The 26,297-nt window shown below is 44.0% G+C and overlaps 1 protein-coding gene across 1 annotated transcript in view; it reads right to left on the bottom strand.

Annotated features, from left to right (window-relative positions):
* LOC311137064 (tetraspanin-9-like) overlaps positions 1-26,297 on the bottom strand; it is a gene marked incomplete at its 5' end in the record, with an annotated part of 327,548 nt that overhangs the window by 283,081 nt on the left and 18,170 nt on the right. The window contains one exon of the mRNA XM_084171388.1: positions 3,137-3,201. The remainder of the gene's footprint in view (positions 1-3,136; positions 3,202-26,297) is intronic.

Here is a 26,297-nt window from a genome sequence, read left to right as displayed (position 1 = left end):
GACAATGGATATAAATACTCCAAACTTTTAAAAAATCCATCACATATTGACTGACAAATAATGAACGTTCAGGGATTTTGGTGTGAATTCAGGTATTCAATTTATTATAATAAATAAATAAATATAAAAATAAATAAATAAAAATCTTAGAATGCACTTACAGTGGGGAAAAAAAGTATTTAGTCAGCCACCAATTGTGCAAGTTCTCCCACTTAAAAAGATAAGAGAGGCCTGTAATTTTCATCATAGGTACACGTCAACTATGACAGACAAATTGAGAATTTTTTTCTCCAGAAAATCACATTGTAGGATTTTTAATGAATTTATTTGCAAATTATGGTGGAAAATAAGTATTTGGTCACCTACAAACAAGCAAGATTTCTGGGTCTCACAGACCTGTAACTTCTTCTTTAAGAGGCTCCTCTGTCCTCCACTCGTTACCTGTATTATTGGCACCTGTTTGAACTTGTTATCAGTATAAAAGACACCTGTCCACAACCTCAAACAGTCACACTCCAAACTCCACTATGGCCAAGACCAAAGAGCTGTCAAAGGACACCAGAAACAAAATTGTAGACCTGCACCAGGCTGGGAAGACTGAATCTGCAATAGGTAAGCAGCTTGGTTTGAAGAAATCAACTGTGGGAGCAATTATTAGGAAATGGAAGACATACAAGACCACTGATAATCTCCCTCGATCTGGGGCTCCACGCAAGATCTCACCCCGTGGGGTCAAAATGATCACAAGAACGGTGAGCAAAAATCCCAGAACCACACGGGGGGACCTAGTGAATGACCTGCAGAGAGCTGGGACCAAAGTAACAAAGCCTACCATCAGTAACACACTACGGCGCCAGGGACTCAAATCCTGCAGTGCAAGACGTGTCCCCCTGCTTAAGCCAGTACATGTCCAGGCCCGTCTGAAGATTGCTAGAGTGCATTTGGATGATCCAGAAGAGGATTGGGAGAATGTCATATGGTCAGATGAAACCAAAATATAACTTTTTGGTAAAAACTCAACTCGTCGTGTTTGGAGGACAAAGAATGCTGAGTTGCATCCAAAGAACACCATACCTACTGTGAAGCATGAGGGTGGAAACATAATGCTTTGGGGCTGTTTTTCTGTAAAGGGACCAGGACGACTGATCCGTGTAAAGGAAAGAATGAATGGGCCCATGTATCGTGAGATTTTGAGTGAAAACCTCCTTCCATCAGCAAGGGCATTGAAGATGAAACGTGGCTGGGTCTTTCAGCATGACAATGATCCCAAACACACCGCCCGGGCAACGAAGGAGTGGCTTCGTAAGAAGCATTTCAAGGTCCTGGAGTGGCCTAGCCAGTCTCCAGATCTCAACCCCATAGAAAATCTTTGGAGGGAGTTGAAAGTCTGTGTTGCCCAGCGACAGGCCCAAAACATCACTGCTCTAGAGGAGATCTGCATGGAGGAATGGGCCAAAATACCAGCAACAGTGTGTGAAAACCTTGTGAAGACTTACAGAAAACGTTTGACCTGTCTCATTGCCAACAAAGGGTATATAACAAAGTATTGAGAAACTTTTGTTATTGACCAAATACTTATTTTCCACCATAATTTGCAAATAAATGCATAAAAAATCCTACAATGTGATTTTCTGGATTTTTTTTCTTCTCATTTTGTCTGTCATAGTTGACGTGTACCTATGATGGAAATTACAGGCCTCTCTCATCTTTTTAAGTGGGAGAACTTGCACAATTGGTGGCAGACTAAATACTTTTTTCCCCCACTGTATATATACATTTTCCTAATGGAATCAGGTATTTTTTAAGTATTTTGTGCTAAAATAAAGAAAAGGTGCTTAATTTGCATAAATAAAATGGGTATATTTGCATATATGACTACATTAACATAAAGGGGTACAACAGGGCTGCAACCACCAAAAACTTGCTCTGTCTAGGCCTACCTGCACTCACCTGTGGTGTCTAGACTGCCTCATTAATTACTGTTGTTGCCACATTCTGTTGAATAATTCAAGTGTGTCAATAGCAGGATACCCTCAAATAAAAATCAACACGCTTGGCTCTCGATTACACCTATCTATACATACTTTAAATTGTTTGCGATATCAAATCAAATTTATATATGAAGCCCTTTTTACATCAGTAGATGTCTGAAAGTGCTATACAGAAACCCAGCCTAAAACCCCAAACAGCAAGCAATGCAGATGTAGAAGCACGGTGGCTAGGAAAAACTCCCTAGAAAGGCAGGAACCTAGGAAGAAACCTAAAGAGGAACCAGGCTCTGAGGGGTGGCCAGTCCTCTTCTGGCTGTGCCAGGTGGAGCTAATAAGAGTATATGGCCATTAAGGCCAGACATAATATCACTATAATCTAAGTGTTCATTTTCGGAAGTTGTTTTCATTTCAGGTCATCTAATATGTAAACATTTCAACTGTATTAAATGATTACTTCACAAAAAAGTTTCTTCTCTTTCTTTTGATGTACAGTACCAGTCTAAAGTTTGGACACACCAGGGTTTTTCTTTATTTTTACTATTTTCTACATTTCATCATAGCGCTTGATGGTTTTTGCGACTGCACTTGAAGAAACTTTCAAAGTTCTTTACATTTTCCGGATTGACTGACCTTCATGTCTTAAAGTAATGATGGACTGTCGTTTCTCTCTGCTTATTTGAGCTATTCTTGCCATAATATGGACTTGGTCTTTTACCAAATAGGTCTATCTTCTGTATACCCCCCTACCTTTTCACAACACAACTGATTGGCTCAAACGCATTAAGAAGGAAATAAATTCCACAAATTAACTTTTAAGAAGGCACACCTGTTAAATGAAATGCATTCCAGGTGACTACCTCATGAAGCTGGTTGAGATAATGCCAAGAGTGTGCAAAGCTGTCACCAAGGCAAAGGGTGGCTATTTGAAGAATCTCAAATATAAAATATATTTGCTTAACACTTTTTTGGTTACTACATGATTCCATATGTGTTATTTCATAGTATTGACCTCTTCACTATTATTCTACAATGTATAAAATAGTAAAAATAAAGAAAATCCCTGGAATGAATAGGTGTGTCCAAACTTTTGACTGGTTATGTATGGGTATGAGCGTAAAGGGATACAAGGTGATGTCATGTCTTACCGGCTTAGATGTGGTGGAGGCAAACAGAACAGAAGCAGTGGGACCCCTGGTTGTAATGGGACGGCCTGTCAAACAAAAGAGAAAAAAACAGGGGCTGAATTACAAGCTGACTCTTTTGATGAAATACAACATGAATGGGGACATTTTACAGTACAAACCACATACAGACACAGCTACTGTAAAGAACAGGCACACGGTGAAGGGTTCTTTTTGGGTAGATGTTTTGTAGAAGCCAGAATGGAGTCTAATGTGAAGGTAGGATGTGTATTTTGTGAATGAGAGAGTTAGCAGCAGAGTGGGGAATGTCATTCAGGGGCCATGAAAGGACTGGGAGACCCCAGTAAACAACAGTAATAAGCCTGAAACACACAACTCAAGGAAAACGTCAACTGCTCCTCTGCCTGTGCATGTGATTGTGTCTGCTGCGCATCTGTTTGTGTGTGTATTCACCTTTAACAAAACACCTCTAAAAAGGCAGATGGCAATTGTTACCATATTATGCAACCACAAACACATGGAAATAAAGCAGTGGAAAGCAGTACAAGATGCAATGCACGTGTGATGGACATAGTATACCTTTTAGGAGTGAATTTAATAATTGAAGTTGACAGTCAGAACAGACACTACATTTACTGTGCATGTCATAGTACTTAGCACCGCCAACTGCAGTCTACTTTGGGTCTTTGGACATACAGTACCATAGTTGTCCCATGATCAAATGGACCAAATGTCTTATGAGTGTATTTAAACACTCAAGATTCTAGACTTGATAAGTCATCTATTGAGCAGAGATGTTGTGATAGCACGACGAATGACTAGATACTTATGGCTTTTTTGGTAATGAGCATGCCAAATCTGTCGGACCTGAGGTTAGAATGAGTCAGTTGGTGTCTAAGTGGAAAGAGTGCAGGTTGACATTGAGTTGACCGAGAGCCTCCAGTCCAATCCATGAGCTCATGTTGCATTAGGCCCTGCAGTTCAGAGTCTGAGCGGCATCTTTCTCCATTCTGCTGCTCAGCCTCTCTCTCACTCTCTTTCTTGTGGGCTTTTTCTCTAAAAGCTGTTATGTATTCCCATGCCTGCCGCTGGGCCCGGTCCCCCAACCACAGCTCACGCTGCCGGCCCACCAACCACAGCGCACGCTGCACTCATTCAATTACAAAGCAGACTACAGTCAGGGCCTGGGTGCTCTGCTTCCAGCCCCAGTCCTCCAGTCCCACTCAGTTCCCATTGACGAGTGGAGGGCGCAGGAGAGAGGGAGGGAGGGAATAAAGAGAAACGATAACTGAGGACGTGGCATTTTTAATAGAACAATTTTTCTTCTTTTTTTCTATTTAAAACCGAACGTAAAGTCAACATGTCATTAGTTTTCATTTTTGTTGTGGCTCCCAAACCATAAGCTAGTGGAACATAAGTTAAAGATGGCAATGAACTGGCAACTGGTATTTTTCTTTCCTCCTCAAATGTAATCTCCTCCTGATCCAAGTGTTTCCTTCATTCTGGGAAACCAGACTTCACACGCCAATGCTTTTGTTTTCCTGTTCTCCTGTGAAACCTTAAAGGGATAGTTCACTTTTTGGAAGTTTTAGCTTATTTTCGACCTCCCCAGAGTTGTTTCTTCCAAACCGTTTTTAATTGGGTTAGCTGGTTCTTTAGCAATGTCCAGAATCTCCTGGCTAGTATTTTCATCATCCTGGGGAAAATGGTACAAAAGCTTAACTTTAAAAAAGTGAACTGTCCCTTTAAGGCGCCCATGTACAAGCACGGGGATAGAGACAGAATCTCACTTCTTTGAGAGATAATACCATCTTTGATGTCAGATCTCGAGGATTATCAAAGGATAAGAGATCTTACACGACACTCAAAGAATATCAAGTGTGCCGACAAAGAAAAGGAAAAAATCACCTCAAGGCATTTTCTTTCATTTTCTGACCTTTGTACCCTTTCATTAAGTATTCAACAGATGACAAAGCTTAAACACTGCACACTTGGATGTATTAATAACGACTCTGAAAGCGTTTTACATTACATCTGATTTAATTTAGCAGACTGAGCTAGTCTTTGCCAAAACGTGTTATAATTACTCCATCTGCAATCCATTCACAAAGCCTACACACTAAGGATGAACACCAGTGGTGGCATATTAAAAGGAAACAAATGTTCTTCATATTTAACATTAAACATTCAGGTGTTTAATATTAAACAATCAGGAAGGGAGACTGATTAAGTAACAATGATTAAATACAGTAAATCCAAAGAGAGCCAGAATGGCTGCTGCGTCTAGTAAGTGTGCCCCCTGCGAGCTAGCCTTAGCGATGGGGATATTTTAAAAGTGTTTGTCAGCAAGTAAGGGCCCTTCCTGTGGTGTTTGGTGCAGTGTGGTCCAGCGAGGGGGATGCCTCACGTTGTTAACGCTGTAATTATATTCAGAGAATGCTGGAGCCGGGTCAGTCATGCAGTGTGCCGGCCATTCACCCCTCTGAGGAGCAGCCTTCATGGGCTCCACAGAAACAGAATTTAAAAAGATAAACGTTATATACAGTCATGGTCAAAAGTTTGCTGCTTCAGTGTTATGAGATATTTTTGTCAGATGTTACTATGGTATACTGAAGTATAATTACAAGCATTCCATAAGTGTCAAAGGCTTTTATTGACAATTACATTAAGTTTATGCAAAGAGTCAATATTTGCAGTGTTGACCCTTTTTTTTCAAGACCTCTGCAATCCGCCCTGGCATGCTGTCAATTAACTTCTGGGCCACATCCTGACTGATGGCAACCCATTCTTGCATAATCAATGCTTGGAGTTTGTCAGAATTTGTGGGTTTTTGTTTGTCCACCCGCCTCTTGAGGATCGACCACAAGTTCTCAATGGGATTAAGGTTTGGGGAGAATCCTGGCCATGGACCCAAAATGTTTTGTTCCCCGAGCCACTTAGTTATCACTTTTGCCTTATGGCAAGGTGCTCCATCATGCTGGAAAAGGCATTGGTCGTCACCAAACTGTTCTTGGATGGTTGGGAGTAGTTGCTCTCGGAGGATGTGTTGGTACCATTCTTTATTCATGGCTGTGTTCTTAGGCAAATTGTGAGTGAGCCCACACCCTTGGCTGTGAAGCAACCCCACACATGAGTGGTCTCAGGATGCTTTACTGTTGGCATGACACAGGACTGATGGTAGCGCTCACCTTCTCTTCTCCGTACAAGGTGTTTTCCGGATGCCCCAAGCGATCGGAAAGGGGATTCATCAGAGAAAATGACTTCACCCCAGTCCTCAGCAGTCCAATCCCTGTACCTTTTGCAGAATATCAGTCTGTCCCTGATGTTTTTCCTGGAGAGAAGTGGCTTCTTTGCTGCCCTTCTTGACACCAGGCCAACCTCCAAAAGTCTTCGCCTCACTGTGCGTGCAGATGCACTCACACCTGCCTGCTGCCATTCCTGAGCAAGCGCTGCGCTGGTGGTGCCCCGATCCCGCAGCTGAATCAACTTTAGGAGACAGTCCTGGCACTTGCTGGATTTTCTTGGGCGCCCTGACGCCTTCTTCACAACAATTGAACCTCTCTCCTTGAAGTTCTTGATGATCCGATAAATGGTTGATTTGCCTGTGAAGCCATTTTTGTGCAAAGCAATGATGACTGCACGTGTTTCCTTGCAGGTAACCATGATTAACAGAGGAGGAACAATGATTTCAAGCACCACCCTCCTTTTAAAGCTTCCAGTCTGTTATTCTAACTCAATCAGCATGACAGAGTGATCTCCAGCCTTGTCCTCGTCAACATTCACCTGTGTTAACGAGAGAATCACTGTGGTCTGTGGTCACCACAGAGAATCGTGTCAGTGATTCTCTCGTTAACACAGGTGAATGTTGGCAGCTGGTCCTTTTGTGGCAGGGCTGAAATGCAGTGGAAAAGTTTTTTTGGAATTAAGTTCATTTTCATGGCAAAGAGGGACTTTGCAATTAATTGCAATTCATCTGATCACTCTTCATGACATTCTGGAGTAAATGCAAATTGCCATCATCAAAACTGAGGCAGCAGACTTTGTGAAAATTAGTATTTGTGTCATTCTCAAAACTTTTGACCACGACTGTACACTGAACAAAAATATAAACGCAACATGCAACAATTTCTAAGATTTGACTGAGTTACAGTTCATACACTGCTCAAAAAATTAAGGGAACACTTAAACAACACAATGTAACTCCAAGTCAATCACACTTCTGTGAAATCAAACTGTCCACTTAGGAAGCAACACTGATTGACAATACATTTCACATGCTGTTGTGCAAATGGAATAGACAACAGGTGGAAATTATAGGCAATTAGCAAGACACCCCCAATAAAGAAGTGGTTCTGCAGGTGGTGACCACAGACCACTTCTCAGTTCCTATGCTTCCTGGCTGATGTTTTGGTCACTTTTGAATGCTGGCGGTGCTTTCACTCTAGTGGTAGCATGAGACGGAGTCTACAACCCACACAAGTGGCTCAGGTAGTGCAGCTCATCCAGGATGGCACATCAATGCGAACTGTGGCAAGAAGGTTTGCTGTGTCTGTCAGCGTAGTGTCCAGAGCATGGAGGCACTACCAGGAGACAGGCCAGTACATCAGGAGACGTGGAGGAGGTCGTAGGAGGGCAACAACCCAGCAGCAGGACCGCTACCTCCGCCTTTGTGCAAGGAGGACCAGGAGGAGCACTGCCAGAGCCCTGCAAAATGACCTCCAGCAGGCCACAAATGTGCATGTGTCTGCTCAAACGGTCAGAAACAGACTCCATGAGGGTGGTATGAGGGCCGACGTCCACAGGTGGGGGTTGTGCTTACAGCCCAACACCGTGCAGGACGTTTGACATTTGCCAGAGAACACCAAGATTGGCAAATTCACCACTGGCGCCCTGTGCTCTTCACAGATGAAAGCAGGTTCACACTGAGCACATGTGACAGACGTGACAGAGTCTGGAGACGCCGTGGAGAACGTTCTGCTGCCTGCAACATCCTCCAGCATGACCGGTTTGGCAGTGGGTCAGTCATGGTGTGGGGTGGCATTTCTTTGGGGGGCCGCACAGCCCTCCATGTGCTCGCCAGAGGTAGCCTGACTGCCATTAGGTACCGAGATGAGATCCTCAGACCCCTTGTGAGACCATATGCTGGTGCGGTTGGCCCTGGGTTCCTCCTAATGCAAGACAATGCTAGACCTCATGTGGCTGGAGTGTGTCAGCAGTTCCTGCAAGAGGAAGGCATTGATGCTATGGACTGGCCCGCCCGTTCCCTAGACCTGAATCCAATTGAGCACATCTGGGACATCATGTCTCGCTCCATCCACCAACGCCACGTTGCACCACAGACTGTCCAGGAGTTGGCGGATGCTTTAGTCCAGGTCTGGGAGGAGATCCCTCAGGAGACCATCCGCCACCTCATCAGGAGCATGGCCAGGCGTTGTAGGGAGTTCATACAGGCACGTGGAGGCCACACACACTACTGAGCCTCATTTTGACTTGTTTTAAGGACATTGCATCAAAGTTGGATCAGCCTGTAGTGTGGTTTTCCACTTTAATTTTGAGGGTGACTCCACATCCAGACCTCCATGGGTTGATACATTTGATTTCCATTGATAATTTTTTGTGTGATTTTGTTGTCAGCACATTCAACTATGTAAAGAAAAAAGTATTTAATAATATTATTTCATTCATTCAGATCTAGGATGTGTTGTTTAAGTGTTCCCTTTATTTTTTGAGCAGTGTATAAGGAAATCAGTCAATTTAAATACATTCATTAGGCTCTAATCTATGGATTTCACATAACTGGGAATACAGATATGCATCTGTTGGTCACAGATAACTTTTTAAAAAGGTAGGGGCATGGATCAGAAAACCAGTCAGTATCTGGTGTAACCACCATTTGCCTCATGCAGCGCGACACATATCCTTCACAAAGTTTATCATGCTGTTGATTGTGGCCTGTGGAATGTTGTCCCACTCCTCTTAAATGGCTGTGTGAAGTTGCTGGACATTGGTGGGAACTGGAACATGCTGTCGAACATGTCAATCCAGAGCATCCCAAACATCCTGAATGGGTGACGTGTGGTGAGTATGCATGCCATGGAAGAACCGGGACATTTTCAACTTCCAGGAATTATGTACAGATCCTTGCGTCATGGGGCCATGCATTATCATACTGAAACATGAGGTGATGGAGACGACGCGACAATGGGCCTCAGGATCTCATCAAGGTATCTCTGTGCATTCAAATTGCCATCGATAAAATGCAAATTGTGTTCGTTGTCCGTAGCTTTTGCCTAACCATACCATAACCCCACCGCCACCATGGGGCACTCTGTTCATAATTTTGACATCAGCATAATGGCGCCGAAGGAGATGGCTGCCGTTTTATGGGTTCCTAACCAATTGTGCTATTTTGTGTGTTTTTTCGCATTATTTGTAACTTATTTTGTACATAATGTTTCTGCCACCGTCTCTTATGACCGCAAAGAGCTTCTGGATATCAGGACAGCGATTACTCACCTCGTACTGGACGAAGTGTTTTCTTTAACGAGTCGGATGCAAAGGATTTTCTTCAGACACCTGACAAGGCCCAAATCCCTGTCATTCACATGAGAGAGAGAAAGAGATATCGGGGACGTAGGTCGGGGTGCCTTGTAAGGATCCGACGGCGAGTGCGTAATCTCCCTCTACCATCAGTCCTATTAGACAACGTACAATCATTGGATAACAAAATAGACAAACTAAGATCACGGATATCCTACCAACGGGACATTAAAAACTGTATTATCTTATGTTTCACCGAGTCGTGGATGAATGACGACATGGATAACATACAGATGGCGGGATATATGCTGCATCGGCAAAATAGAACAGCTGCCTCCGGTAAGACAAGGCGTGGTGGTCTGTGTATACGAAATCTAATATTAAGGAAGTCTCAAGGTTTTGCTCGCCTGAGGTAGAGTATCTCATGATAAGCTGTAGACCACACAATTTACCAAGAGAGTTTTCATCTCTATTTTTCGTAGCTATTTACCACCACAAACCGATGCTGTCACTAAGGCCTGTCAGGGTTGAGTGTAGATGTGGTGTGGAATCATGCGCAGGACACACAGAGGCTTCGTACAGACGTCTTTAGTGAAGACAAAAGAACAAGCCAAACACGGCAACAGGCAACCAGGCAGGCAAGCGAACTTTACGCAACACGGTAAAGTGCAAAACAAAGGCGCACAAAGTGCGGAACTCTCTCTAAAACAAAATACAGAGAGAACATAAACGAACTAGCACACAACGTGACAACGAACAATTACACACAACACATGACAAAACTCAAGAGAACTATATAGGACGCATAATGAACACTAACAAGGAACAGGTGTAACAAAACAGACAAAACCAATCAAACATCGAGTACTCCGGAGACGACGACCGCCGAAGCCTGCCCGAACAAGGAGAAGGAGCAGCCTCGGCCGAAACCGTGACAAGGCCGCACTCAATGAGCTGTATAAGGCCATAAGCAAACAGGAAAACGCTCATCCAGAGGCGGCGCTCATAGTGGCCTGGGACTTTAATGCAGGGAAACTTAAATCCGTTTTACCTCATATCTTCCAGCATTTTAAATGTGCAACCAGAGGGAAAAAAAACTCTAGACCACCTTTACTTCACACACAAAGACGCGTACAAAGCTCTCCCTTGCCCTCTATTTGGCAAATCTGACCATAACTCTATCCTCCTGATTCATGCTTACAAGCAAAAACTAAAGCAGGAAGCACCAGTGACTCAGTCAATAAAGAAGTGGTCAGATGACGCAGATGCTAAGCTAAGGGACTGTTTTGCTAGCACAGGCTTGAATATGTTCCGGGATTCTTCCGATGGCATTGAGGAGTACACCACATCAGTCACTGGCTTCATCAATAAGTGCATCGATGACGTCATCCCCACAGTGACCGTACGTACATACCCCAACCAGAAGCCATGGATTACAGGCAACATCCGCACTGAGCTAAAGAGTAGAGCTGCCGCTTTCAAGGAGCGGGACTCTAAACCAGACGCTTATAAGAAATCCTGCTATGCCCTCCGATTAACCATCAAACAGGCAAAGAGTCAATACAGGACTAAGATTGAATCGTACTACACCAGCTCCAACGCTCGTCGGATGTAGCAAGGCTTGCAAATTATTACAGACTACAAAGGGAAGCACAGCCACAAGCTGCCCAGTGACACAAGCCTACCAGACGAGCTAAATTACTTCTATGCTCACTTCGAGGCAAGCAACACTGAAGCATGCATGAGAGCATCAGCTGTTCTGGACGACAGTGTGATCACGCTCTCCGTCGCCGATGTGACTAAGACCTTTAAACAGGTCAACATTCACAGACAGATTACCAGGACGTGTACTCCGATCATGTGCTGACCAACTGGCAAGTTTCTTCACTGACATTTTCAACCTGTCCTTGACTGAGTCTGTAATACCGAGGCGAAAGAAACGCACACCTATTTAGGCGAGGTGCTGGCTAACGGAGTAAAACACTTGGAAAATAAGGGTATACCCTGATGAAGACAGCTTGTCTGTCGAAAACACCTCCCTCTGCAACTGGATCCTGGACTTCCTGACGGGCCGCCCCCAAGTGGTAAGGGTAGGTAACAACACATCTGCTACGCTGATCCTCAACACGGGGGCCCCTCAGGGGTGCGTGCTCAGTCCCCTCCTGTACCGCCGGTTCACCCATGACTGCATGGCCAGGCACGACTCCAACACCATCATTAAGTCTGCCGACGACACAACAGTGGTAGGCCTGATCACCGACAACAATGAGACAGCCTATAGGGAGGAGGTCAGAGACCTGGCCATGTGGTGCCAGGAAAACAACCTCTCCCTCAACATGATCAAGACAAAGGAGATGACTTACAGTTAGTGAGTGCATACATTATTTTTTTATACTGGCCCCCCGTGGGAATCAAACCCATAACCCTGGCGTTGCAAACGCCATGCTCTACCAACTGAGCTACATACCTGCAGGCCATTCCCTCCCCCACCCTGGACAACTGTGCGCCGCCCCATGGGTCTCCCGGTCGCGGCCGGCTACGACAGAGCCTGGATTCGAACCAGGATTTCACTGTAAGGTCTACACTTGTTGTATTCGGCGCATGTGACAAACAACATTTGATTTGATCAGCTAACCGCTTGCCCCACACGACGCCATACACACTGTCTGCCATCTGCCCGGTACAGTTGAAACCGGGATTCATGAGTGAAGAGCACACTTCTACAGCGTGCCAGTGGCCATCGAAGGTGAGCATTTGCCCACTGAAGTCAGTTACGATGCCGAACTGCAGTCAGGTCAAGACCCTGGTGAGGACAACGAGCACGCAGATGAGCTTTACATTTACATTTACATTTTCGTCATTTAGCAGACGCTCTTATGTTTCTGACTGTTTGTGTAGAAATTCTTCGGTTGTGCAAACCCACAGCTTCCTCAGCTGTCTGGGTGGCTGGTCTCAGACGATCCCGCAGGTGAAGAAGCCGGATGTGGAGGTCCTGGATTGGCGTGGTTACACGTGGTCTGCGGTTGTGAGGCCGGTTGGACTTACTGCCAAATTCTCTAAAACGACGTTGGAAGCGCCTTATGGTAGAGAAATGAACATTACATTCTCTGGCAACAGCTCTGGTGGACAATCCTGCAATCAGCATGCCAATTGCATGCTCCCTCTGTGGCATTGTGTTGTGTCACAAACTTTTAGAGTGGCCTTTTATTGTCCCCAGCACAAGGGGCACCTTTGTAATGATCATGTTGTTTAATCAGCTTCTTGATATGCCACACCTTTCAGGTGGATGGATTATTTTGGCAAAGAAGAAATGCTCACTAACAGGGATCTAAACAAATTTGTGCACTAAATTTGAGACAAATAACCTTTTTGTGTGTATGAAACATTTCTGAAATACAGTGATGCAGAAAGCAGAGCCAGTTTTGATACTTAAAATAGTGATATACTTTGCAGTGTATTGACTGGAGTCATTTTCATTTTGAGTGTGACCCTGCATGGATATTCTATATCAAATCAGAGGAACAGGTTACTTCGCATGATGGGGAAAAGAAATTGCAGCCATCATTCAATGTTTTATACACTAGAAAAGTAACATAAAAGTGGATTTGGAGCGCACGTCTTACAGATGGCAAACACTTTAAAACAGAGAGGTCTATTCAGAGCTTATGGCAACGGACACTTTTGGACAATTGCCAAGGCATATCTGGCAATGATGAAATCACTACAAGGCCTTGATACATTGCTGTGATCGTGCCAGAGGTGGAATGCATACCTACGTGCGTTTAATCGAGAATAATCCATTAAAATGACCCATCAAATAATAAATCGAAGCCTTTTCATCCATTAAGCTTCTAGCTAAAACACATTGCATAATGCGCTTGTCACCGAGCAGATGCCCATGTGCATTGTATATCAAATGCCACAATGCCTTTACAATACCTACAGTATGTCCCTGTCTTCATATAGCCCAGTCCAATCATCCCATGGGTCTGTCTATAACTTAAGAGAGAGGGCCAGACAGGGGCCACATAGGTAGCACAGACAGTGTGGACAGGATGGGGTCAGAGAGTGGCAGGGCAGGCTGTTGGAATGGAGACTTTCTTAATCGCTTTGACCACATAGTAGGAGGCTGAGACAACAGGCTGAGAGGCCCAGAGGGCTGCCTCTGACTGGTGGGGTATTACTAGTTCAGCTAGTCATGGTGACCAGGAACAGAGCAGCTGCTGAACAGACCCAGAGGGCTGCCTCTGACTGGTGGGGTATTACTAGTTAGGCTAGTCATGGTGACCAGGAACAGAGCAGCTGCTGAACAGACATGTCTGTCACTGTGGAAGCTCACTCTGGCTGGTCGGTCACATTCTGCCACTTCACTTCCACTAGAGCTTGGGCCCCCATAGACCTCTCTCTAACCTGACAGACACAGTCAGTCTGAAACTATTCCTCAACCGCGTGCACACACACACGCGCGCACACTGGGTAATTAGGCCATCTGTGCATTAACAGTGCAGAATATTTCAGATAGTGTTGGGCCAAATATCATAAAATGGGACACAAGTGCATATGGGCTTTATTTCAGTTCAGATTTTTAAAAAATATGCTTGTTAAATAATCTGGAAGAAAGTTTTCCTCGCTGAACAAAACAATTTACAAGCCTATGATCTCATCTATCACATTACAAAACATAAAAAAACATAAATTACCAAAATAACTCTAACGGAAAAAAGTTTCCCTGAAAGTGAAACGAGATACATAAAAATAAACCATTCAAATTAAACAGATACTTTCCAACGAATTACATCAATAAACAGTTGCAGTTGGTGCAGTAATGTTATACTTAATAGTTAACCAGGTTCATAAACACACGTTTTGCTATTATTGGTTGTACAGAAATCCCTGATCGGTGACGTGGATTTGGGCAGAGGGCATTCATGGTAGGTGTGCCCTCTACCCAACTTTATGGTCACGTGAGGATGGAGGGGAACTCGTGGCAGGTGTGCCCTCTATATACACTGCTCAAAAAAAATAAAGGGAACACTAAAATAACACATCCTAGATCTGAATGAATGAAATAATCTTATTAAATACTTTTTTTCTTTACATAGTTGAATGTGCTGACAACAAAATCACACAAAAATTATCAATGGAAATCAAATGTATCAACCCATGGAGGTCTGGATTTGGAGTCACCCTCAAAATTAAAGTGGAAAACCACACTACAGGCTGATCCAACTTTGATGTAATGTCCTTAAAACAAGTCAAAATGAGGCTCAGTAGTGTGTGTGGCCTCCACATGCCTGTATGACCTCCCTACAACGCCTGGCCATGCTCCTGATGAGGTGGCGGATGGTCTCCTGAGGGATCTCCTCCCAGACCTGGACTAAAGCATCCGCCAACTCCTGGACAGTCTGTGGTGCAACGTGGCGTTGGTGGATGGAGCGAGACATGATGTCCCAGATGTGCTCAATTGGATTCAGGTCTGGGGAACGGGCGGGCCAGTCCATAGCATCAATGCCTTCCTCTTGCAGGAACTGCTGACACACTTCAGCCACATGAGGTCTAGCATTGTCTTGCATTAGGAGGAACCCAGGGCCAACCGCACCAGCATATGGTCTCACAAGGGGTCTGAGGATCTCATCTCGGTACCTAATGGCAGTCAGGCTACATCTGGCGAGCACATGGAGGGCTGTGCGGCCCCCCAAAGAAATGCCACCCCACACCATGACTGACCCACCGCCAAACCGGTCATGCTGGAGGATTTTGCAGGCAGAAGAACGTTCTCCACGGCGTCTCCAGACTCTGTCACGTCTGTTACGTGCTCAGTGTGAACCTGCTTTCATCTGTGAAGAGCACAGGGTGCCAGTGGCGAATTTGCCAATCTTGGTGTTCTCTGGCAAATGCCAAACGTCCTGCACGGTGTTGGGCTGTAAGCACAACCCCCACCTGTGGACGTCGGGCCCTCATACCACCCTCATGGAGTCTGTTTCTGACCGTTTGAGCAGACACATGCACATTTGTGGCCTGCTGGAGGTCATTTTGCAGGGCTCTGGCAGTGCTCCTCCTGCTCCTCCTTGCACAAAGGCGGAGGTAGCAGTCCTGTTGCTGGGTTGTTGCCCTCCTACGACCTCCTCCACGTCTCCTGATGTACTGGCCTGTCTCCTGGTAGCGCCTCCATGCTCTGGACACTACGCTGACAGACACAGCAAACCTTCTTGCCACAGCTCGCATTGATGTGCCATCCTGGATGAGCTGCACTACCTGAGCCACTTGTGTGGGTTGTAGACTCCGTCTCATGCTACCACTGAGTGAAAGCACCGCCAGCATTCAAAAGTGACCAAAACATCAGCCAGGAAGCATAGGAACTGAGAAGTGGTCTGTGGTCACCACCTGCAAAACTAGTCCTTTATTGGGGGGTGTCTTGCTAATTGCCTATAATTTCCACCTGTTGTCTATTCCATTTGCACAACAGCATGTGAAATGTATTGTCAATCAGTGTTGCTTCCTAAGTGGACAGTTTGATTTCACAGAAGTGTGATTGACTTGGAGTTACATTGTGTTGTTAATGTGTTCCCTTTATTTTTTTGAGCAGTGTATCTCTATGGCCAGGTATTTATACCTTATACCTTCACCCAGCCAGAGTTGAGGAGTTGAGCATACCAAGAACTCTCACAACAAGCAGTATGCGTCATTGAATGTGAGTACAAACACCTTTTATTGCATAGAAGAGGCCTAAGAAGAGGACTTCCTCACCTCTGTTTTGTTTGTGTGGGATTTCGGCCGCTAATGGCCATCACATGCTAATGGCCAAGCCAAGCAGCCATTTAGTAATTGATCTGTTTTCCTTTGTTACATGTAGCTTGTAACCAATACATGTTCATTGTTCATGCACCTTTTGTGCAGTTGCCTTCGTGATTACAATTATGCCTGCTATGCTTGCTACCTTACGAGCTTTATTGTTAGCCCGCTACAGGTTTGACCTTCCATGCCACTTGCTACTACACCCCATTTGTTGCCATTCATTGTTGTTAACGGTTGCTATATCTATGCATAACTTTATTTATTCATAGGCTTATTGCATTGATTATTCCCTGTTATTATTTGTACTTTCTGTGTCTCCCTTTAGACAAACCATACTTACCCGTTACCTATCCTACATAACCAACCAGTTGGTTACTGAGTCAAGTCACTGATCAAGACTCTTCAAGATTGTAAATGACACATTCCATGCCCTGTATCACCCATCTCCTGTGAAAACATAAAGGGTATCACCATAACTCTCATCTAAACCTTCAATTCAGTTACACTGGTATTATTCTAAAGACTGGCTATTATTCGAATGAGCTCCACCCCCAAACATAGCGGACCAAATCTGTACTGATCATAGACGTCTATGTTTCACAAATTTGGACAGTAGAGTACAGCACAGTAGAGTATACTGTACTCTAGTGTGCTCTACTGTACTAAACTCTACTGTACAGTACTGTATTTTACTGACCATCTACTGTGCTGTGCTGTCCAAACTTGTGAAACAGACGTCTATGTTTGGTTCAGATTTGGAATGACCAAAATTTCAACTACTTTTCAACGTCCATGGACATCCGGTGTCAGACGGTGCTCAGTGGGTGAGAGGGCTGGTTACAGTAAATGGCAAGAGAAGGTGCTCATGCGTATGTCAGTAAGTGCCGGGAGAGGTGACATTAACTACAAAATTAAATATAAATGTTGATATTAGTTGGCAGGGGTCTTTACTTCAAGTGTTTTTATGTATTTCTAATACCTTTTAAAACTTTTTCTGCTAAATGTTTTCACAGATCCCTTTTCCATATGTTTGGCCACGAATCAAAGGGAAGGGTGGGTGGGGTGGTGCAACTCAAAATTAGGAAGGTGTTCCTGATGTTTGGTATACTCAGTGTATATATGTGTTAAGTTCTCAAATATAGACTTAGCTTTTATTTGAAATCAAATTTGATGTGCTCCTATAAACGTCACGTTAGTGCTCATGGGGCTTTTTACATGGAAATGCCTGTATGATGCACCCACTACTCGTGCCAACTGCCCTCACAGCCCTCATCAGTGTTCCTCTTGCATGGTCTGAGAGCTCCTCTCCTCCTCTGCAACAGAAGCAGCAATGTGCTAACAGTCCGATAGTCTTGTCCCAGTCCTGAGAGTGAATGATGGGACCCTCTCCTGACAGGCACAGCTTTTCCCAGCTACACACGCACACACACACCACTGTGTTACAGGAGGGGGTCGCAGTTCTGGAGCGACCCACTAGGTGTCCTCCTCCGACATCCTTAGGCACCTCCTCCCTCACAGTCTGGACTAATCATGATCCTATTGGTGTCACCTGTGTCTACCTGTTCACCTGTGTATTTATGCCCTCACTTCCCTGTGTTCCCTTGCAATTTGCTCCTCCTTTATTTTATCGTGACAAGTCTGTTATTTTGTATCCTGGCTTTGGGACCACCAGTAAAGATCCTTGTTTCACCATCTCTGCCTACTGTCTATCCTGCACCATACCTGGGTCACACCTCACACCAACCCTTACAGACTGACATAATCTCTCCCCACAGCCCACAGTACCCTGTTCCAGCTGCTAATGCCAAAGCTTTTCCATTGCTGCTAATAAAAATAATTTTGATTCCTGATGTTCTTGGACATGCATGAGAGAGCTTCCGAAAAGTTTTACACTGAGTAGATATTAAGAGGGAGGGAGGGAGGGACTTCATATGGAGTTAGTTAGGCTCTTCATATGGAGTTAGTTAGGCTCCACAGAATGAAAGGCTGTTGAGTTCAGTTTAGCTGCTGGGTCAATCACAATGGCATCAACAAAGACAAAGTAGTTTGAGAAACACACACGCAAAGATACAGAGCAGACATCCCCAACCTGTGTCTGTGATTCACATTGGTCCTATCCCCTAGGCAAGGTGCATTTAAGAATAATTAAATTCACACTTTCTGAAGCTATGGAGAAGTGAGCATGTTAGATGTTGCCAATAGGCACGGTCAATGAAATACCTCTTTATGTTGACAGATCTCAGAACCAAGGAACTCGTGTCTGTTCATTCTCTTGTTTCTGGATATTATACTTCATTTCTAAATTGCCATTTCAGAATAGGTACTGTATTATAATAATCCACAGTTCATACAAGCGTGAAGTCAGTTCAGTTGATTTGACTAAGACTCTATTCTTAGTTCAGTCACTCATGCGGCAGTGAATCCGGAAGTGTCAAACGCCAGCTAGCTCATGCATGAACCACAGGCCTCAATCAGATGTCACATCAGAGCTTGATTATGACGCTACCAAAAAGGCAGACTGAGCCTCATAGAAACATCATTACCTTTGGATCCTATATTGGCTCCCATAGTGCAATAACAGTACATCAATCATGAGATGATTCATATCTTCAGTTAATTTTCAGAAAGTAGTCCATTGTTATTGATTTTATATAAATAATTTCTTGCAAAACCACTTGAAATTCCTCATCTGAAACTGACCTGATAAAGCACAAAATGATGATACGTCATCTTCGAGGCCGTATCACTTGGAACACTCATTTTGGGTCAACATCAGTTCTGAAAATTGCTTTTGGGCAATGATGAGAATCTGACTTTTCACATTTTAAAATGTATGCCAAACTAAAACCAATGATTGAAAAGTTAAACAAACCATACAACTATGCACAACGACAAAAACACATTTACTTGAAGAACAGTGCAGATGCAAAGTTTGGTAACAGAATGACGGCACAAACAGCACAAACCATCATTCTGTTACAAAACTTTGCATCATTCTGTGACCGTGGAATGGCCCTTTCACACATTTTTTTTTTTTTCTCCCATATTCTTCTCACACACTGAAGATAAACTGTCTCCACATTAATTGCTTCTCAGTTATTAAAGTTATTAATATCCACCTACAAATAACAGTGATTTCTTGAAAAAGAGCCAGTGCCCATAATTGGCACGGAGGACTCAGTGAGGCTGAAGGGCACTTTAAAATTAAATGTGTACTTTTATGTGTACCAGTATAGCCTCATAAAATGACAATGTGCACACACTAATTATCCAGAAGCCCAATTACTGTACATGTGTATCTAGCAGTGAGACAGGATCTCCTAATCAGTAGCTTACCATTCAAATGCAGTAACACTATGGCCATTACTAGGTTGTACGTGTTATTTAGCTAGCAAACAAGAATTGTGATAGCACATTGTACCACTTGGTCTTGCCTCATGCCATGTGCCTGTGTAGTGTCCAATGAGTTGACTGAGCCTGTCTGTGAGAGCTCCCACATGTCTGTGGGAAAAGCCAGCACTGTCAGTCCCACAGCTGCACTGGGGATAGGCTATAGTATGCCCTGTGTCCATGTCTGTCCTGTGGTCACATCTGCACATGGTACATCATTTTCAACCACAGTCTCTAAAAGAAGAATAATACTCATGGAAACGCCTCTGCGAAAGCTCTCATGGATTCTGAATTATTCTCATAGTTTGGGGCAGAAACCACTGGCATCCTCTGGACTGTGTTTTCCAGTGGTCTCCTTCAGGGAAGAGAGAGGCCAATACTTCGTAATGGTTTTCAATGGGATCAAATCCTTCAAACCCAAACTTCACCAAGTGCCCCAGACAATGGGGGTATTCAGACACTTTCCTGGTGTCCCATTTAGCTCCAGAGTTGGCTACACAGCATACGTGGGGTCAACCCCATTTCCATGTTAAGTGGATCCCCTCAAAATGTGTGAATGCGTTGTATTAAACAACCGTGAAGCAGCACCGAACAGCTCCAACTGCTGCCCCCAGGTGGTGCATTCAGAGGCAGACAAAGAGGGAGGTAGGGAAGGGGTTAATGGGTCAGCCTGTCTGCGTCATCTCAGCTGAGGAGAGGCCAGCCCATGGACCAGAGCACCTGGCCCTCATGATCGTAAAAAAACACCAACCATCAACACTAACTGGTCACTGTAGAGTCTATGGATTTCTGCAATGGTCCGAAAGGACTTTATCAATGTAATGTTTCTCTGCGTATTGCCACGGTGTTGTTATTTTTATTTTAGCCAACCATTTTCAAAGAAGTTTGATAATTTGCCTGCCAGTTTGAGTGATAAAAATGCATGGCGCTGGTTTGTGCAGTGGCAAGGACTTATAATGCTTCAGTGGAGATACTCATTCCGGCCAACAATATGCAGAAAGCTCCAGACATTCAAAGGCCAACATCCTGGCCCATTGCATTTCAATGAAAAAATCCCAAAATAACTCCTTCTCAAAAAAGCAAACAATCTGATTGCAGGATTTATATGCATTTGTATGCTGACGGTTGTTTCCTTCATGTGAACAGTCAGAAATCCATTAAATGTAGTTAGCTTGAAGGGAATTAAAAATTCCCTTTGTTTAGTTGCATGTGTAAGCACAAAATAATGTTAATAAATCACTCTACTGTCTAAGCCCTGTCTAAACCAGAGAATGTTTAGTGCCAAAAATAAGGAGTTAAATACATGTAAAAAAAAATATTATATATACAGTGGGGAGAACAAGTATTTGATACACTGCCGGTTTTGCAGGTTTTCCTACTTACAAAGCATGTAGAGGTCTGTAATTTTTATCATAGGTACACTTCAACTGTGAGAGACTGAATCTAAAACAAAAATCCAGAAAATCACATTGTATGATTTTTAAGTAATTAATTTGCATTTTATTGCATGACATAAGTATTTGATCACCTACCAACCAGTAAGAATTCCGGCTCTCACAGACCTGTTAGTTTTTCTTTAAGAAGCCCTCCTGTTCTGCACTCATTACCTGTATTAACTGCACCTGTTTGAACTCGTTACCTGTATAAAAGACACCTGTCCACACACTCAATCAAACAGACTCCAACCTCTCCACAATGGCCAAGACCAGAGCTGTGTAAGGACATCAGGGATACAATTGTAGACCTGCACAAGGCTGGGATGGGCTACAGGACAATAGGCAAGCAGCTTGGTGAGAAGGCAACAACTGTTGGCGCAATTATTAGAAAATGGAAGAAGTTCAAGATGACGGTCAATCACCCTCGGTCTGGGGCTCCATGCAAGATCTCACCTCGTGGGGCTTCAATGATCATGAGGAAGGTGAGGAATCAGCCCAGAACTACATGGCAGGACCTGGTCAATGACCTGAAGAGAGCTGGGACCACAGTCTCAAAGAAAACCATTAGTAACACACTACGCCGTCATGGATTAAAATCCTGCAGCGCACGCAAGGTCCCCCTGCTCAAGCCAGCGCATGTCCAGGCCCGTCTGAAGTTTGCCAATGACCATCTGGATGATCCAGAGGAGGAATGGGAGAAGGTCATGTGGTCTGATGAGACAGAAATAGAGCTTTTTGGTCTAAACTCCACTCGCCGTGTTTGGAGGAAGAAGAAGGATGAGTACAACCCCAAGAACACCATCCCAACCATGAAGCATGGAGGTGGAAACAACATTCTTTGGGGATGCTTTTCTGCAAAGGGGACAGGACGACTGCACCGTATAGAGGGGAGGATGGATGGGGCCATGTATCGCGAGATCTTGGCCAACAACCTCCTTCCCTCAGTAAGAGCATTGAAGATGGGTCGTGGCTGGGTCTTCCAGCATGACAACGACCCGAAACACACAGCCAGGGCAACTAAGGAGTGGCTCCGTAAGAAGCATCTCAAGGTCCTGGAGTGGCCTAGCCAGTCTCCAGACCTGAACCCAATAGAAAATCTTTGGAGGGAGCTGAAAGTCCGTATTGCCCAGCGACAGCCCCAAAACCTGAAGGATCTGGAGAAGGTCTGTATGGAGGAGTGGGCCAAAATCCCTGCTGCAGTGTGTGCAAACCTAGTCAAGACCTACAGGAAACGTATGATCTCTGTAAATTGCAAACAAAGGTTTCTGTACCAAATATTAAGTTCTGCTTTTCTGATGTATCAAATACTTATGTCATGTAATAAAATGCAAATGAATTACTTACAAATCATACAATGTGATTTTCTGGATTTTTGTTTTAGATTCCGTCTCTCACAGTTGAAGTGTACCTATGATAAAAATTACAGACCTCTACATGCTTTGTAAGTAGGAAAACCTGCAAAATCGGCAGTGTATCAAATACTTGTTCTCCCCACTGTATATATACAGTGAGGGAAAAAAGTATTTGATCCCCTGCTGATTTTGTACGTTTGCCCACTGACAAAGACATGATCAGTCTATAATTTTAATGGTAGGTTTATTTGAACAGTGAGAGACAGAATAACAACAACAAAATCCAGAAAAACGCATGTCAAAAATGTTATAAATTGATTTGCATTTTAATGAGGGAAATAAGTATTTGACCCCCTCTCAATCATAAAGATTTCTGGCTCCCAGGTGTCTTTTATATAGGTAACGAGCTGAGATTAGGAGCACACTCTTAAAGGGAGTGCTCCTAATCTCAGCTTGTTACCTGTATAAAATACATCTGTCCACAGAAGCAATCAATCAAGATTCCAAACTCTCCATCATGGCCAAGACCAAAGAGCTCTCCAAGGATGTCAGGGACAAGATTGTAGACCTACACAAGGCTGGAATGGGCTACAAGACCATCGCCAAGCAGCTTGGTGAGAAGGTGACAACAGTTGGTGCGATTATTCGCAAATGGTAGAAACACAAAAGAACTGTCAATCTCCCTCGGCCTGGGGCTCCATGCAAGATCTCACCTCGTGGAGTTGCAATGATCATGAGAACGGTGAGGAATTAGCCCAGAACTACACGGGAGGATCTTGTCAATGATCTCAAGGCAGCTGGGACCATATTCACCAAGAAAACAATTGGTAACACACTACGCCGTGAAGGACTGAAATCCTGCAGCGCCCGCAAGGTCCCCCTGCTCAAGAAAGGACATATACAGGGCCGTCTGAAGTTTGCCAATGAACATCTGAATGATTCAGAGGAGAACTGGGTGAAAGTGTTGTGGTCAGATGAGACCAAAATCGAGCTCTTTGGCATCAACTCAACTCGCCGTGTTTGGAGGAGGAGGAATGCTGCCTATGACCCCAAGAACACCATCCCCACTGTCAAACATGGAGGTGGAAACATTATGCTTTGGGGGTGTTTTTCTGCTAAGGGGACAGGACAACTTCACCGCATCAAAGGGACGATGGATGTGGCCATGTATCGTCAAATCTTGGGTGAGAACCTCCTTCCCTCAGCCAGGGCATTGAAAATGGGTCGTGGATGGGTATTCCAGCATGACAATGACCCAAAACACACGGCCAAGGCAACAAAGGAGTGGCTCAAGAAGAAGCACATTAAGGTCCTGGAGTGGCCTAGCCAGTCTCAGACCTTAATCCCATAGAAAATCTGTGGAGGGAGCTGAAGGTTTGAGTTGCCAAACGTCAGCCTCGAAACCTTAATGACTTGGAGAAGATCTGCAAAGAGGAGTGGGACAAAATCCCTCCTGAGATGTGTGCAAACCTGGTGGCCAACTACAAGAAACGTCTGAGATTGCCAACAAGGGTTTTGCCACCAAGTACTAAGTCATGTTTTGTAGAGGGGTCAAATACTTATTTCCCTCATTAAAATGCAAATCAATTTATAACATTTTTGACATGCATTTTTCTGGATTTTTTTGTTGTTATTCTGTCTCTCACTGTTCAAATAAACCTACCATTAAAATTATAGACTGATCATGTCTTTGTCAGTGGGCAAACGTACAAAATCAGCAGGGGATCAAATACTTTTTTCCCTCACTGTATATATACAGTGGGGAGAACAAGTATTTTATAACCTGCAAAATCGGCAGTGTTTCCTACTTACAAAGCATGCAGAGGTCTGTAATTTTTATCATAGGTACACTTCAACTGTGAGAGGCGGAATCTAAAACAAAAATGCAGAAAATCACATTATATGATTTTTAAGTAATTAATTTGCATTTTATTGCATGACATAAGTATTTGATACGTCAGAAAAGCAGAACTTAATATTTGGTACAGAAACCTTTGCAATTACAGACATCATACGTTTCCTGTAGGTCTTGACTAGGTTTGCACACACTGCAGCAGGGATTTTGGCCCACTCCTCCATACAGACATTCTCCAGATCCTTCAGGTTTCGGGGCTGTCGCTGGGCAATACGGACTTTCAGCTCCCTCCAAAGATGTTCTATTGGGTTCAGGTCTGGAGACTGGCTAGGCCACTCCAGGACCTTGAGATGCTTCTTACGGAGCCACTCCTTAGTTGCCCTGGCTGTGTGTTTCGGATCGTTGTCATGCTGGAAGACCCAGCCACGACCCATCTTCAATGCTCTTACTGAGGGAAGGAGGTTGTTGGCCAAGATCACGCGATACATGGCCCCATCCATCCTCCCCTCAATACGGTGCAGTCGTCCTGTCCCCTTTGCAGAAAAGCATCCCCAAAGAATGATGTTTCCACCTCCATGCTTCACACGGCGAGTGGAGTTTAGACCAAAAAGCTCTATTTTTGTCTCATCAGACCACATGACCTTCTCCCATTCCTCCTCTGGATCATCCAGATGGTCATTGGCAAACTTCAGACGGGCCTGGACATGCACTGGCTTGAGCAGGGGGACCTTGCGTGCGCTGCAGGATTTTAATCCATGACGGCGTAGTGTGTTACTAATGGTTTTCTTTGAGACTGTGGTCCCAGCTCTCTTCAGGTCATTGACCAGGTCCTGCCGTGTAGTTCTGGGCTGATCCCTCACCTTCCTCATGATCATTGATGCCCCACGAGGCGAGATCTTGCATGGAGCCCCAGACCGAGGGTGATTGACCGTCATCTTGAACTTCTTCCATTTTCTAATAATTGCGCCAACAGTTGTTGCCTTCTCACCAAGCTGCTTGCCTATTGTCCTGTAGCCCATCCCAGCCTTGTGCAGGTCTACAATTTTATTTCTGATGTCCTTACACAGCTCTCTGGTCTTGGCCATTGTGGAGAGGTTGGAGTCTGTTTGATTGAGTGTGTGGACAGGTATCTTTTATACAGGTAACGAGTTCAAACAGGTGCAGTTAATACAGGTAATGAGTGGAGAACAGGAGGGCTTCTTAAAGAAAAACTAACAGGTCTGTGAGAGCCGGAATTCTTACTGGTTGGTAGGTGATCAAATACTTATGTCATGCAATAAAATGCAAATTAATTACTTAAAAATCATACAATGTGATTTTCTGGATTATTTTTTTTTTGATTCCGTATCTCACAGTTGAAGTGTACCTATGATGGAAATTACAGACCTCTACATGCTTTGTAAGTAGGAAAACCTGCAAAATCGGCAGTGTATCAAATACTTGTTCTCCCCACTGTATATAGATATAAATATATCCTGATATTTCTGATTCTTACTGTATATCCCTCAGATATAGAACAGACACTTCATAACAAACTTCCTTTAGATTTTTTGGGGGGACAATCTGTTGTTCCATGTAGTGAATCTGTTATTCAGTGTGTTTGTATGGGCTAATAGCAGTAAGGCCAAATACACATTTTCATCAAATAATTGTTTTATAATTTTTTTTTATACTTCAAGTGGTCTTAAAATTCAAAATCAAATAGCAAAATGATCCTTGGTATGACCTTCTTAAAACAATTCCATATAGCTTAGTAGAACCCCCTCCACCGGCTTAGACAGGGCTTAGAATCTTAT

This window comes from Coregonus lavaretus (genome assembly GCF_964263955.1).
Source record: "Coregonus lavaretus genome assembly, chromosome: 11".
Taxonomy (NCBI): domain Eukaryota; kingdom Metazoa; phylum Chordata; class Actinopteri; order Salmoniformes; family Salmonidae; genus Coregonus; species Coregonus lavaretus.
This window is presented reverse-complemented; position numbering and strand designations above follow the sequence as displayed.